This window comes from Canis lupus, chromosome 32, assembly GCF_048164855.1.
Source record: "Canis lupus baileyi chromosome 32, mCanLup2.hap1, whole genome shotgun sequence".
NCBI classification, from domain to species: Eukaryota; Metazoa; Chordata; class Mammalia; order Carnivora; family Canidae; genus Canis; species Canis lupus.
The window spans coordinates 14389268-14405674 of record NC_132869.1 but is presented as its reverse complement, the minus strand read 5'-3'; the positions used below and the strand labels follow the sequence as shown (position 1 = coordinate 14405674).

Here is a 16407-nt window from a genome sequence, read left to right as displayed (position 1 = left end):
CAGGGCTGAGATAAAGAAACTGTTTACAACAGTGCCTGGCACATAGTAAGTGCTTAATAAATGTTAGCTAGTAGATTATCTTCTTTACTGTTCCCAGTACCTAGCATGGTGGTCCCTCAAATTTATTAGCCTTTTTGGCCAAAACAATACATTGGGAATTTCACAGAATTTCCTAGCATATTACTTTAGTCTCAATTCCTTTTTTGCTGGCTTGAAGCTACTTACCCCCTATAAATAAGCATACTTTGGATTATTTTCTCCTAAGTGCTTCCACTTCCACTGAAGCTTCAGCTTTTTTCCCAACTCACAGTTAGTGATCTTTCTGTTAATGATCCCTTTAAGAGAGCCACCTGTACACTGTGAACTTTTTCTAAGTTGTTCATTAAAAATGTTAAGTATGACCAGTCCCAAAATTAACCCTGTGTTTCCCACTGTTTATCATAATTCTCCATCTGAGAAAGTAACCAATGAACAGTAAAAACAACTACAGTAGAATTAGGAATCAGAAGACCTAAGATTTTAGATCCAACATCAGGTACTAGAGACCAGAGGTAAATAACTTTTAAAAGCTTTAGTTTTCTCATCTATAAAATGAAATTGCTTGGGGTTTAGCTATGAATAACATAATACCTTGGGGTTTAGCTATGAATAACAAATATACCAGTCTTTCAATTCTACTAGTCTCTATTCTTGGGGCCATTGTTTTAAATATAGATCCACAGTTCTTGACTAAACTTCTGCAACAACGTATTTCCTAACTGATATTGATTTCATTTTCTTTTCTCTATAATGATCCTCTATACTACACCCATACTATCTTTGCAAAATACAAACTTGATTATATTGTTCCCCATCACCTAGAAGGTGAAATCAAAACTCCTTAGTTTAAGATTTTTAAGAAAAAAAAAAAAAAAAAAAGATTTTTAAGAGTCTGGCTCCAGAGAGATAAAATCCCACATATATGGTTAATTGATTTTTCAGTAAGGATGCTAAGACCATTCAATGGAAAGAAAAAGAATTTCTTCAACAAATGGTGCTGGTTAGACTCTTATCTTGTACCATATAGGAAAATTAACTCAAATGTATCAAAAACCTAAATGGGGGGGGGGGGGCAAAAAAACAAGCAAACCTAAATTTAAGAGCTACATCTATAAAACTCTTAGAAGAAAATATAGGGGAAAATCTTCACGACCTTTGATTTGGGAATGGTTTCTTCATACCAAAAATATAGGCAACAAAAGAAAAAATAGATAAAATTGGATTTCATAAAAATTAAAAGTTTTTGTGCACCAAAGGGTACTATCAACAGAGTGAAGAAACAACACACAGAAGAGAGAAAATATCTGCAAATCATAAACCTGAAAGGGGTGTAATGTCTAGAATACATAAAGAACTCCTACAACTCAACAAAAACCAAATAATCCAATTAAAAATGGGCAAAGGATTTGAATAGATCTTTCTCCAAAGATAAAAATGACCAAGAAGCACATGAAAAAATATTCAACATCATTAATCATTAGAGAAATGCAAATCAAAACCACAGTGGAGTACCACTTCAGACCCAGTACGATGGTTTTTTTTTTTTTTAAAGAAGTTCTTTTTTTTAAAAAAATTTTTATTTATTTATGATAGTCACACACAGAGAGAGAGAGAGAGAGAGAGGCAGAGACATAGGCAGAGGGAGAAGCAGGCTCCATGCACCGGGAGCCCGACATGGGATTTGATCCCGGTTCTCGAGGATCGCGCCCTGGGCCAAAGGCAGGCGCTAAACGGCTGCGCCACCCAGGGATCCCCAGTACGATGGTTATTAAAAACAAAACAAAACAACAAACAAACATGCTGATGACAATAAAAGGAAACTGGAACCCTCGTGCATTGCAGGTAAGAATATAGGATTGTGCAGGCACTGTGAAAAATAGTTTGGTGCTTTCTTGGAAAATTAAACACAGAATTACCATATGACCTAGCAATTCCACTCCTCTGTAAATACCCAAAGAACTGAAAACAGATTCAAACAGATCCCTCTACATCAATGTTCAAAGTAGTAGTATTATTTACAATAGCCAAAGGGTGAAAACAATTCAAGTGTCCGACAACAGATAAATGTATAAACAGAATGATACACATTCTATCTCAGAATGATAGAGAGAGAGAGAGAGTAATATTATTCAGCCATAAAGAGGAATGAAGTTCTGATACATACTACAACATGGATAAACCCTGAAAACATTATGCTCAGTGAAATAAGCCAGACAGAAAAGGACAAATATGGTATGATTCCAGTTATATGAAGAACTGGAATAGACAAATTCATAGAGACAAAAAGTAGAATACAGGTTACCAAGGGCTGGTATATTGCCTGCCTAATGGGTACAGAGTTTTTGTTTGGATGGTAGAAAGCATTCTAGAAATAGATAGTGATAATGGTTATATATCATTGTGAATGTACTTAATGCCATTAAATTGTAAATTTAAAAATGGCTAAAATAGTATTTTTTTTTTTAAAGAGGGAGGAGGAAACAGGCAGAGGGAGGGGAAGAGAGAGAATCTTAAGCAGGCTCCATGCTGGGCTTGATGTAAGGCTCGATCTAACAATCCTGAGTTCATGACCTGAGCCAAAATCAAGAGTTGGACATTTAACCAAGTACCCCCAAAATAATACATTTTATGTTAGGTATATTTTACATGCCACTCCCCTACTGAACTACCTGACCTGTGAAGGTACAACAGACTTTCAATCTTTCCTGGTTTCATTTATGTTTCTTCTCTCCTTATCTCTAAGTTTGGTGAACTACTCTTCATGCATTAAGATTCATCTTTAGTGAATTCTTCCTTTCTTGACTTCCTGAAGCAGTTAATCTGTTATTCCTTTGTACTCTCAACTCTTTGTAAATAGTTCTACTATAGCATGTAATCATGCAATATGGATTATTTCTCAATGTGTATTTCCATTACATTGAGTTCCTTAAGGACAAGTATTGAATCTTATCCTTCTATGCCCAGCACCTAGCACATGGTAGATACTCAACTTTCCCAAAGAAATAGCTTATGCATATAGCATGCTTTGAAAAAATCAGAAAGCACTATGTCAGTAAAAGGACTTATTTCATTTTACCTTTTGTGAATTTATTTATTTAGGTCCCTCAAACTCAACTCTCCTAAATTTGTACTTTTTTTCAAACTAACTTCTAATCTTCTAACTTTCTAACTATCTTAAGTCATAGCACCCCCATTAGCTGGGCTACACAAACCAATATCAAGGGATTCATCTTTGAATCCCCATCACACATCAAATGTATTATAAAATCTTAATTCTATTTCTATTTCTTTTTTTTAAGATTTTATTTATTCATGAGAGACAGAGAGAGAGAGAGACAGATAGAGAGAGAGAGACAGAGAGAGAGAAAGGCAGAGACACTGGCAGAGGGAGAAGCAGGCTCCAAGCAGGGAGCCCAATGCGGAACTCCATCCTGGGACCCCAGGATCACGCCCTGGCCAAAGGTGGCGCTAAATCGTTGAGTCACCCGGGCTGCCCTCTACTTCTATTTCTATGCTTTAATGATCCAGTGTTTCTCCATCAAGTTGCTATTGGCATTTGAAGCAGGACAATTGCTCATTGTTGGGACTCTCCTGCAATACAGAACATCTACCATTCCTACCTCCATGTCTAAATGCCATTAATGTTTCCCTGTCATTACTGTTAACAAAAATGCTCCCTGAGGCTAGTATTGACTAGGTTAAGAATTGCACTATGCTTAGTTGAAGACTGTTATCTCTTACTTAGACTACTAAAAAATTTTTAAATAAAAACCTTATCATTATTTTCCCTACATCTATTTTTCTTCCTTCAATCAATTCTCTATTCTGCCACCAGAATAAATGTTTTAAGCTCAGTTTGATCAAGTAATTCCTCTACTCAAGACCCTCAGTGTTTCTGGTCTTAGGAGAAAACATTTAGTCTTTTGCCATTAAGTATGTTAGCTGTGGGGCTTTAATAGATATCCCTTATAAATCTGAGGAAGTTTCCTTCTATTCCTATTTTGCTTAGAATTTCTATCATAAATAGGTATTAAATTTTGTTAAATGCATTTTCTCCAAGGATATACAATCTTACCAATTGTATCTAACATTGTACTGGTGATCCTAACCAGTGCAGGAAGGCAAGGAAAAATAAAATAAAAATCATCCAATTGGGGAATCCCTGGGTGGCTCAGCGGTTTAGCACCTGCCTTTGGCCCAGGGCGTGATCCTGGAGTCCCGGGATCAAGTCCCACATCGGGCTCCCTGAGTGGAGCCTGCTTCTCCCTCTGCCTGTATCTCTGCCTCTCTCTCTCTGTCTTTCATGAATAAATAAAATATTTTTTAAAAAATCATCCAATTGGAAAGGGCAGAGGGGCCCCCTGGGTGGCTCAGTTGGTTAAGCATCCATCTCTTGACTTTGGCTCAGGTCATGATCTTAGGGTTTTGAGATCAAGCCCCGTATCAGGTTCCACATCTAGTGTGGAGCCTGCTTGAGATCCTCACCCTCTCTCTCTCTCTCTCTCTCTCTCAACCCCCCTTTGTTTCTCCCCCTGCCCCAGAAAGAAAGAAAGAAAGAAAGAAAGAAAGAAAGAAAGAAAGAAAGAAAGAAAGAGAAGAAAGAAAAGAAAGAAAAGAAAGAAAGAAAGAAAAGCTGTCTTTATTTGTAGATGACATGACCATGCACATAAAGAATTCTAAGGAGTCTACAAAAAGAGCTACTACAAATGAGTATTATGGCTTTTTTTGGATTAGGGTCAGGTAGGCTTTAATCCAATATGACCAGTTTCTCTATAACAGAAAACAGAATTAGGGAAGAAAACACCATATGAAGTGACAAAGACACACAGAAATATTGGGAAGACAGCCACAGAAGATGGAAACAGAGACCAGAGTTCTGCTGCCATTAGCCAAGGAACACCTGATGTTATCAGAAGCTAGAATATTACCCCTAGAGGTTCCAGTGGGAACATGACCCTGACAACACCTTAATTTTGGCCTTCTCCAAAACTGTAAGACAGCATGTTTTGTTTTGTTTTTCTCTTTTTTTCAACTTTCTGTTGTCTTATTTTTTTAAGGATTTATTTATTTACAGAGACACTGAGAAAGAGAGAGTGGAGTAGTGGCAAAGGGAGAGAATCTTCAAGCAGATTCCCCACTGAACAGAGTCCAATATGGAACTTGATCCCATGACCCATGAAATCATTACCTGAGCCCAAACTAAGGGTAGTAGGCTTAACTGACTAAAGCACCCAAGTTCCCAAGTTTCTGTTGTTTTAAGCCATTCTGTTTGTGGTACTTTATTATAGCCCTAGGCAACTAATACACATTAGTGAATACTCAAAAGTTATTTAATTTGTTGGTGAGATAACTGCTCTTACATAATATTATATAACTTATTTTATATATACAATTTTAGATATTTTTTCTTTTCAAAAAAGATTATCTATCTATTGATTGATTTACTGGGGGGGGGGGGGGGTGGCAGGCGCACACACAAAAGAAAGAGGGCAGAGGGAGAGAATCTTCAAACAGACTCCCCGCTGAGCACAGAGCCTAATGTGGGGCTTGATCTCACAACCTGTGAGATCATGACTTGAGTCAAAACCAAGAGTCAGTGGCTTAACTGACTGAGCCACCTAGATGCCCCTAATTTTATATATTTTTAAATATAGGTATAAAATACTGTGTAGCAATATAGTTTACTGGGAAAAGCAAGGGTTATTGTAATCAAACAGTCTTGAGTTTTGTTTTGTTTTTAAAGATTATTTATTCATGAGAGACACAGAGACACAGGCAGAGGGAGAAGCAGGCCCCTGCGGGAAGCCCAATATGAGGACTCGATCCCGGGACCCTGGGATCACGACCCAAGCCAAAGGCAGGTGCTCAACCGCTGAGCCACCCAGGGGCCCAGACCTGAGTTTAGAACTCTGCCTTAACTTTCTTAAGCCTCTTTCTTTACTCATAAAATGAGGAAGATTAATGAAATAAAATATGTAAATGCCTGTCCAGTACAGAGTATGACATACAGTAATGTTGGTTCCTTTCTTTCCTGGGTACATTGGTTTAGTTAGTCTTGTTAGTATTGTTCTCTTTAAACTTGCGATATTAAACTGACAAAAATATATTGAGCACTTACTCTATACTAAAAAGATCTTTGAAACCTGTCCCCGCTTTTCTTTTTTGTCCAAGGTTCCCTGTAGGCACAGACTAGGTTTGCAATAATTTCAGTTTCCACCATGGCTTCAAGGTTCTCTGATTCCTAAATAACTTGATCTAGCTTTCTTGCCCTATTTTTTCCTGGCCAGATAGCTCCTCCTTTGAACAATGTTACCTCAGTTAACTTCCATGTCTGATTCTTTGTGGCAAACTAGGTCCTTCCCCTAAGGATGAATTCAAAATTTAATCTACAGGAAGCCTTCTGTATTTAATATAAAATGATATTTGCCCCTTATCATTTCAATCCTGTATGTCTAATTTAAATTCACCTTCGGGCAAAATTTCTTCTCATTTAATGATTAACAAAGGCCTCATCAACTAACATTTTTCACTCTTATACTTGACTCTTTTGAGCATTTTGTACTGATCTGTCCTGTCCTTCCTTGAACTTTTTATCCCTTGGCTTCAATAACACCTATCCCTCTCTCATCCTATCCCTCTCCTATTCAATGTTTATATATCCTGTGCTTCCATTTTTAACCCTAATTTAATTTCTTTATTCATCAAATATGTTTGAGTTTCTATTTTGGGGCAGTACCTATGCTACATACTGTGGATGCAGCAGTGAACAAGAGAATGGAAACAAATACAGTGGAAATGATTCTACAGCTTATAATTGAACAGGGAATATGAGGGGAAGATCTAACCCAATTTAAGGGTTTTGGGGAAGACATTCTTGAGAAAGAAAGTTTTAGCTGCATCCTAAAAAAAGATGAGGCTTTAGTGAGGTAAAGAAAGAGAGAGAGGTTTGGAGGAATAAGAAGCTTGGAAAAGATGAGAAGACTTCTGAATGGAAGACGCTGCATGTTTCAAAGCACAGAATAGGAAAAACCATGGAGTGTTTGAGGATGTAAAAGTTCGGTATGTGCAGTGGAGGGAACCAAAGGGAGAATAATCATATTTGATGCTGGACTGCAAGGCTGGAGTCAGACTGTGAAAAGATTTGTAGGCTATGTTAAAGGCAATAGGAAGGCACTGACTAGCTTCTTCACCACCTTTTGTGACATGCTTAATTTTTATTTTTAGACAACTTCACTGATGTATAATTTACATATACTTAAAGCATACACTTTGATGACTTCTGATAGCTTTATACATCCACGTAACCTCCACTACAATCAAGATAGAGAATATTTTTACCACCCCCTCAAAGTTTCCTTTCATCCCTTTGTCATCCCTTCCTTTACCTCTGGCCTCATGCAACAATGGTTCTGTTCTCTATCACTATAGATTAGTTTCCTTTTCCTAGAAAACTATATATATACTTTTTTTTTTCCTAGAAAACTATATAAATGGAATCCTAAGTATGTACTGTTTTATGCTGGGCTTCTTTCACTCAGCACAATGGTTTTAGGATTTATCTATGCTGTTGGGTATATCAGTAATTCATTCTTTTTTATTGTTGAGTAATATTCTACTCTACAGAAATTTATCACATTTTGTTTATCCATTAGCTTGCTGATGCACATTTGGGTTTTCCAGTTTGAAACCTTTATGAATATAGCTACTATGGATGTTTGTGTATAAACTTTTTGTTGTGATCATGTTTTTATTTCTCTTGGGTAAATACCTAGGAGTGGATTGGCTGGGTCATATGGTAGGTATATATTTAACTTAATAGAAACTGCTAAGCAGTTTTCCAAAGTGGTTATACCATTTTATTCTCCCACCAGCAGGAGATGAGAATTGTAGCTGCTCTACATCCACACTAACACTTAGTATTGTCTTTTTAATGATAGTCATTTTATGTACAACATGATGGGACAACTCTACATTATGCTATGCTCATCACAGGTATAGCTCCCATCTGACAAACAATGCTATTGCACTACCATTGACCGTATTCCCTATGCTGCACTTTTATCCCTGTGACTTAATTCATTCCATAACTGGAATTCTGTACCTCCTAATCCTTTTTACCCATTTTCCCTACATGTTATCTTCTTATTATTGAGTTTTAGGAAGTTTTTATATATTGATACAATTTTTCTGTCAGTTAAATGTATTGTGAATAATTCTTACAATCTGTGTCTTGCTTTTTCTTTTAAAAAACAGTGCTTTTGGGGGCATCAGGGTGGCTCAGGTCATGATCCCAGGGTCCTGGGATGGAGCCCCACATCAAAGAAGTAGGCTCCTTCTCCCCCCTCCCTCTGCCTGCCGCTCCCCCTGCTTGTGCTCTCCCTCTGTCAAGTAAAAAAATTAAAAAAATCTTTTAAAAAAATAATTAAAAACCAAAATAGTGTTTTTTGAGTTTTTAATTTTGATAGTCCAATTTATCAATATTTTTCTTTATGGTTCATGCTTTTTGTGTCCTCAAAAATCCATTTCGTGAGGGAATAGAAGGCTAGCTGAGGACAAAGCACAAGCTGACACCCTACAAATGATCTGTCCCTCTCCTCCACAGATGGGATGCGTGTAACATTCCTTAGGCTAGCAATCCTTGTCATTCCCTGGCTTGTAGATGGATCACTCCAGCCAAGGCCTCCATCGTCTCATGGCCTTCTTTCCTTTGTGTCTTTGTGTAATCATGTCCAAATGTCCTCTTATAAGGATACAAGACATTGGATTAGGGTCCACATTAATCACTTGGTACCATCACTATGGACTATGAAGAATCCATAGGAAAAGATTTAAAATATGGTCCTTCCTCAAGGAACTTAAAATTTTGTTGAAAAGACAACATTAACATATAAGAAGTTACCAGTGAAATACAAAAAACAAAATCAGTGTGGTTCAAACGGTAAATGTAGTTAGTGTATAGGAAGGAAAAGCAGGCTCTGGGGCAGAAGTCCCCCACAGAGATCAAAAGCTGGATAAAAGATTGATAGAATATATACACAGAAAAGACGTAAGGTACTGAGAGTCAAGCAACAGGAACAAAAGTACAAAAACAGGAATTAACATGACACAGAAAGGCAGGTGGGGAGACAAAAGTAAACAAAACATGTCTGGATAACAGTTTGAGTTAGGAGAGGGTGGGAGCAAAAGGTAGTTGAAGCCACTCCATGGAAGACCTTAAAGGTTAGACATCAGAATTAATACAGTGACATAGCCACTCTGAAAGGAAGGTTTGAGGAAAATCAGATGTGCTTAAAGGGAGGAATTGACTGAAAGAAATAGAAACTGGGGAAACGAGAATACTGCTGTTTTGATTTTTTTTTTTAAGATTTTGTTTATTTATTCATAGAGAGACACAGAGAGAGGGGCAGAGACAGAGGGAGAAGCAGGCTCCATGCAGGAAGCCTGACGTGGGACTCAATCCCAGGTCTCCAGGATCACACCCCAGGCTGCAGGCGGCGCTAAACCGCTATGCCACCGGGGCTGCCCTGCTGTTTTGATTTCAATCAAATTCTCTATTCTGCAACCAGAATGTTTTTTAACTCAATTTTATCAAGGAACTTCTCTGTATGTCGAATCAGAGCATGAGATGCTAGGAATCAAAGATTACACCAAAATTTCTTTTTTTTTTTTTTTAAACTTTTTTTTTTTAATTTTTATTTATTTATGATAGTCACAGAGAGAGAGAGAGAGAGGCGCAGAGACACAGGCAGAGGGAGAAGCAGGCTCCATGCACCGGGAGCCCGATGTGGGATTCGATCCCGGGTCTCCAGGATCACGCCCTGGGCCAAAGGCAGGCGCCAAACCGCTGCGCCACCCAGGGATCCCTGATTACACCAAAATTTCTAATCTCAGTCTTAATAATGGTTGCATGGCCAAGAAGATATGACATATAATATGGAGAGGAAGTATGAATTTTATATGGTTTATGAATAATTTGAGGTCGCAATTAAGTGACATCTAGAACTTGGCCAGATTATGACTAGTGCAGCAGGGGCAAAGGCAGGAATTATCATGTGCATATTAGAAGAACTGTAGGAGGCTGATCCTCAGATCACATTGGGAATGGCAGGCTCTGGGAGTCAGCTAAGAAAAATATAGGAGGTGTCAACTAAGCCTAACTAAAAATGGACCAGGAAATAGGGGAGGAAAAAAAATCAAACAATAAGGGGCAAAGGGTAAAGCAGTTATGCTGGAGGTGGGACCGGATCAAGGCAGGAACTCTCTTCATCCTGGAAAAGCAGGATGTAGCTATGGAATAATAATAGCTAATACAACACTTATTGAACCTACCTTTCTTTTCTTTTCCTTTTCTTTCCTTTTCTTTTCTTTTCTCTTCCTTCCTTTCTTTCTTTTCTTTTCTTTTCTTTTTTAACATATGGTAGGCATTATCCTGAGCATGTTAATAAATTTATTCATGTAAACTTTATAAGAATGAGAGGTAATTATTATTGTCCTCATTTTACAAATGAGGAGAGTGAGGCACAGAGAAGTTAAGTCATTTGCCCAAGGTTACACACATCCTAAATGGCAGCACCAGGATTTGAGTCCACAGTAATAAATGTTAACTATGTGCCAAGGTTTTATACACACACCACCACACACTCTCCCTGACGATATTTTTTGGGGAAAGACAAAAAATGTAGTATGCTTCCCATCCTTCTTCCCATCCTCCTTTCTGGCACATAACCTTTTTCCTATTTAACCAAAGGTATATACTGCCTCAGGGAAGATTGTAGTTGTTAAAGGCAAAAGAGATTTTTTATTATTCAGCTCCAAACCTCAAAAAAATGCTTGCTTGCTGCTTTCTTTCCTTTTTTTTTTTTTTCATTTGTAATAACACAACAATTTGGAGGAGGACTGTCTCTACATTCTAACAGCTCCTTTTAATTATCAAGAACTTGACTTGGTTCATGTGGACCACACAGCTGTAATATAAGATACATGCACGAAGAATTCAAGGTCAGATAAATGCCTTACACACTGGAAACAGAAAGGTCCTTTCTGACAGAAAGAGGAAAGAAAGGCATTCTGTATGTCATAGATTCCTCCTTCTTATGGGCTGAACTGTGTTCCCCACAAAACCCATATATTGAAGTCTCAACCCCCAGTACCTCAGAATGTAACCTATTTGGAATTAAGATCTTTAAAGAAGTGATTAAATAAATTGAAGCCAGTAGGGTGGGGCCCTAATCCACTATGACTGGTGTCCTTATAAGAAGAGGAAAAAACACTAGGGATTCCTGTGCAAAGGCAGGGGGCGGGGGGACGGACAACTCTGCGATAACAAAAGCCAAGGAAAGAGGCTCCAGAAGAAACCAATCTGCTGCACTTTAACCTTGGATTCCCAGACTCCAGAACTATGAGAACATAAATTTCTGATATTTTCAGCCAACCAGCCTGTAGTATTTTGTATGGGTGTCCTAGCAAACTAATACAACCCTCTGGGGGAACTCCTTTAAGGGGATGGTAAATAAGATAAATATGAGGAATGTCACAGAAGTGGGACTTGCTTCTTACTTCCCCAGACAACTTAAGCTCCCTTAAGTTATTTCTGTGTTCTAACAACTCAGGGAACAGAGGTAACAGACTGAAAATGGCAGGACAGTATAATAAATTGGAAGAAGTCCAATATCACCTTTCTGATTCCTAGACTTCCAAAGCTCATCTGACAGTAGCAGTGAGCACACCTAGCATCTAGATCTTCGTCTCTAATACCATTTTCCTATAAAACGAACCAAGTCTTCTTGGAGAAATTGCTAATTCTAGGACTGGGGCACAAAATATACAAGATGAGCCTGAAGCATCTTGTATGGCCAGAAAGGAAGGAAGGGACATGTCACAGCAAAGAGTATTACATCAAAGGGATGTAAGAGGCATCTCAGAGAGCTTCCAATGGTCAAAGTTGGAACAATTTGAGCAAAAAAATAAGTGGCAATGGATTACAACCTGAAGTACAAAACAAGTATCCATGAGTCCACACTAATAAATGATCAAGTAAATTAATAAACGAAGGAAAAGAGACAAAGGTCCACACAGAAGAATTTTAAATAATTTATACAAATACTCTTATCTTAAAGAGATAGAGTATAGCTCCCACTCATTAAGTGTGGGCTGCACATAGTAACTTCCTTCCAAAGAGTACAGTAAGGAAAAAGAGGAAAAAAGAGTAATTTTATGGTAGAGAAACATGACAAATACTACCTCAAGCCAGGTGATCAAAGTTAACATCAACAATGGTAAGTCATTTTGAGAGATGTATCACTAATATGGTATGATAAGAATGACACTTTACCTCTGTGATCTTCTTCCTCAATACCATAAAAACCATAATCCCAATCGAATCCTGAGAAGAGCATCAGACAAATCCCAGTTGAGGGATATCTGACCAGTAATCTTCAAAACTGTCAAGGGTCATCAAAAACAAAGCCTGAAAAACTATCACAATCAAAAGGAGCCTCCAGAGACATAATAACTAAATGTAATGTGGTACTCTGGATGAGATCTTGAAACAGAAAAAGGACATTAGGAAAAACTGAGGAAACTGGAACAAAGTATGGACTTTAGTTAATAATAATGTATCAATAGGGATTCATTAACTATGACAAATATACCATACTAATGTAAGATGTTAATAATAGGAGAAACTAGGCGTGGAGTATATGGAAATTCTCTGTACTATCTGTGCAGTAATTCTATACATCTAAAATTGTTGAAAAATAACAGTTTTACTCGCCGGAGTGAGTGTGGCGAACAGGGGGGAGGTTTAGAGGGAAAGGGGAAGCAGACACCCATTAAGCTGGAGCTGGAGGAGGGGCTTGATCCTAATCCTGAGAGACTCAGAGATCGTGACCCCAGCCAAAAACCAAGAGTTGGCTGTTCAAATGAATGAACCACCCAGCCATCCCTAAAAGTTTATTTAAAAAAAGGAAAAGAAAAATATAGCCTGAGCAAAGACTGCCTTGACAACACCTGCTACACATATCCTAACTAAAGCAGCTCAGCAAGGCAAAGGGATTTTTAGTGTGAAACATCTATCGGAAAGACAGTTGTAAATGGGGAGTGATGCCTCCATAGGATCACAGTCTTCGAAAGACTATTAAAAAAGTACCTGGCTCAATGGTTGAATGTCTGCCTTCAGCTCAGGTTGTGATCCTAGGGTCATGGGATCAAGTCCCTGCATCAGCATCCCTGCAGGGAGTCTGCCTCTCTCTCTCTCTCTCTCTCTCTTAATAAATAAATAAATAAATAAATAAATAAATAAATAAATAAATAAATAAATAAATAAATAAAATCTTAAAGAAAAAAAAGAAGAAGTACCTAGTCAGGCATCCAAACACCACCACTGATACATAAGATAAAAACCCTTGAGAACAACCAAAACCACATGCAGATCTGAGGTCACTGTCCACATTGCCGTGGGAACATATAAAATTTAACCTACACCTCAGACACTACCTACCACAATGAGAATGTTAACAGGACACCGTAGGATGCAGTTAAGGAAATCTAACTTGACTGACTTAAACAATTGGGTAATTTTTTTTTTTTATCTCATATAACAAGTGCCAATATTCTATTACAATATTCTACTCTATAATCTTCAGTGCCTCACCCATTCCTTAGCTAACTCTCCTGGCACTTTTGTAGTCTCCATTTCAGGTATCACATGCAGGAGGAACAATATCTGACAGAAGATCATCTCTTCAAGTGAGACTCTTTGGAAGAGGACCTGTCAAGTATTTTGCAGAATGTCATTCAGTTTGAGTTTGATGCTTTCTCATGATTAGACTGGGGATTTTTAGATTTGGGATAAGAATACTAAAGAGAAGCAAGTGCCATTCTTTTAAGGAAACTTCCCCTCACAACTCATCAGCCACATCATAGTCCCCTTCCTAAATTAATCACGGAAGAATAATGAAATTACCATAATCAGTTTAGACCAATCAGGACTTAGCCCTGAATCACAAAGGGAATGATATATACTAGACAAAATAGGGCTGGTCTGCAAAAATAAAGCATATGTGAATGGACACTGAGCAGGCCACCACCAGTGTCTGTAGGTAAAAACCCTAAAAGGCAGAGCCTCTACTCAAGAGACTGCATTAAATGAACAAGCCTGTTTTAAAATGAAAGAAACATTTTTCATTGTCCAATTTACTTCTCCTTCCTCCAACACTATCACCACCCAGAGGGATTTTCAGATCAGTTATTGAAAATAAGAAAGTTTCAGGCTTTGTTTTTTCTACAATCTGATGTGCAATGTGTCAAGGTCGATACTTAAATATCTCAGATCTGTACAATATCCAGGTAGGTACTGTGATCCCCATTTTACAGATGAGAAAATGACCTCAAAGTAGTTAAATAAGTTGCCCAACATCACATAACTACAAACTGAGTTAGAATTCTAAGCTATATCTCCAGTCTTCAAAGCTTGAAATGTTTTTTAAGCTACCATATACTCTCCCAGATATCAATGGAGTAGCAGCAATAAAGGAAACATCTCTGAAAGATAACTTTCATCTATAGCTCCTCTAGACCAAGGCTACCCTCTCTATAAACAGCTCAAAGCCCCCTCCTTAGCCTCCAAAAGAAACCTGCACAAGTACTCCAACAAAGATGTTATAGCTAGCTCAAAATATGGAACTAACATACAAGTAAGATTAGATTTGTGAGCTAGTTGCATAAATTATCCAAACAAAAGTAGTTAAGATACCTAGGGCAACATTTCCCAAACTAGTGTGCTTTGCTGGATTCTTCTCTAGCATGATAACAAGTAGGCCATGAAAATAGTACTCTGTGATCAAATTAACTGAGAGACTAGGCTAAACACAATTAAACAGGCTTATCAACCACAAGAGCTTTATACACTACCAGGCATTATGAATTCCAAGAAAAGCATATTCTACTTATAATGTTTAGCATTTATCTCCAGAAAAGAAGGTTTTCCTTTTTAATCCTGACCACCTATAAACAATTCCTAGGAGAGTATTCTGTTTAACACCATTTTGAGGGATCCCTGGGTGGCGCAGCGGTTTGGCGCCTGCCTTTGGCCCAGGGCGCGATCCTGGAGACCCCGGATCGAATCCCACGTCAGGCTCCCGGTGCATGGAGCCTGCTTCTCCCTCTGCCTATGTCTCTGCCTCTCTCTCTCTCTCTATGTGACTATCATAAATAAATAAAATTTAAAAAAAAAAAAATTAAAAAAACAAAAACAAAAAAAAAAAACACCATTTTGAGAAATACTACCCTAAGGGGAAAGCAAAGGCCCAAGAATAGAGTTCATTATTAAGGGGCTGGAGGCAAACAAACAAATCCAATAAAGAATATAGTGAAAAAGGCAGGAAGCAAATCTGGAGAGTTCAATATTATAGAAGCAAGAAAGGAGATGGCTTCTAAAAAGAGACAACAGAACCAAACTATCGAGAGATTAAACAGATTGAGAGTAAAAAATTGTTCAGATTGGACTAGGAAAACTGTCACTTGTGACCTCTAAGAGAATAGCTTCAGAAAAGGGAAGGAAAGAAGGATGTGCAGGCAGAATTTTAGAAGAGTAAAATGGAAATGATAAAAGAAGTAGATGAAGCATTTCTAGACGACCAATAATTGTGGTTTACCAGTGAAAGTAAGAAAAGTAATTGGTTGGTTGGGAGAAGGTGGTATATAGAGAAATGAAAAAAATTTAGAATGGGTGCACCTGCACCTGGTTAAAGGTAAAAGTGAAAATATACCGAAAGAAACTGATAGTTACAGATCATTAGATGGAAGAAATGAAACCTAGAGTATAAAATGACTAGAAAAAACATATCTCTCAGATTGGAGAGAATTTGAATAGACCTTATTTTAATACCCCCAAATTTCATAGATTTCTGCCTACTCCACCCAGGAGAATTTTTCAGTCTTTAGCGTTCAGTGTGTAGCATGTGTATAAATTTGCTGATTTGTTGCTCCTCTCAGAGGACGTCTATGTTGTGGGCAAAAGGAGAAGGTTATAGAGCAGCAATTACCTGAGGGTCCCAACCTGTACGAAAATAAGAAGTCAGGTGGAGGCAGATAACAGTAAGGAAGTTGAAGCTGATGGAGATTTTAACTTATAATGACTTAGTACGAATGATTTTGATACAAAACTAAAACTTACAGTAGGAACATACAAAAAAGTAATGTGAAGATGACCAAAGAAGGGTCCAGAAAAAAGGAATCTACTTAACCCACTCAGATCTTTTTCACAACTCTGCTATACCAACAGAAGTTGCATAAGTCATAAACTAATAATGTAACTCCAATATGCTGGAGAGAAAAAAGACTATTTAGTAGCAGGTCTAGTTACAGTCC

The 16407-nt window shown here is 37.8% G+C and overlaps 1 protein-coding gene across 4 annotated transcripts in view; it reads right to left on the bottom strand.

Annotated features, from left to right (window-relative positions):
* The window catches only part of GOLM2 (golgi membrane protein 2), a 100032-nt gene that overhangs the window by 81685 nt on the left and 1940 nt on the right, over positions 1 to 16407 (bottom strand). The window lies entirely within an intron of this gene.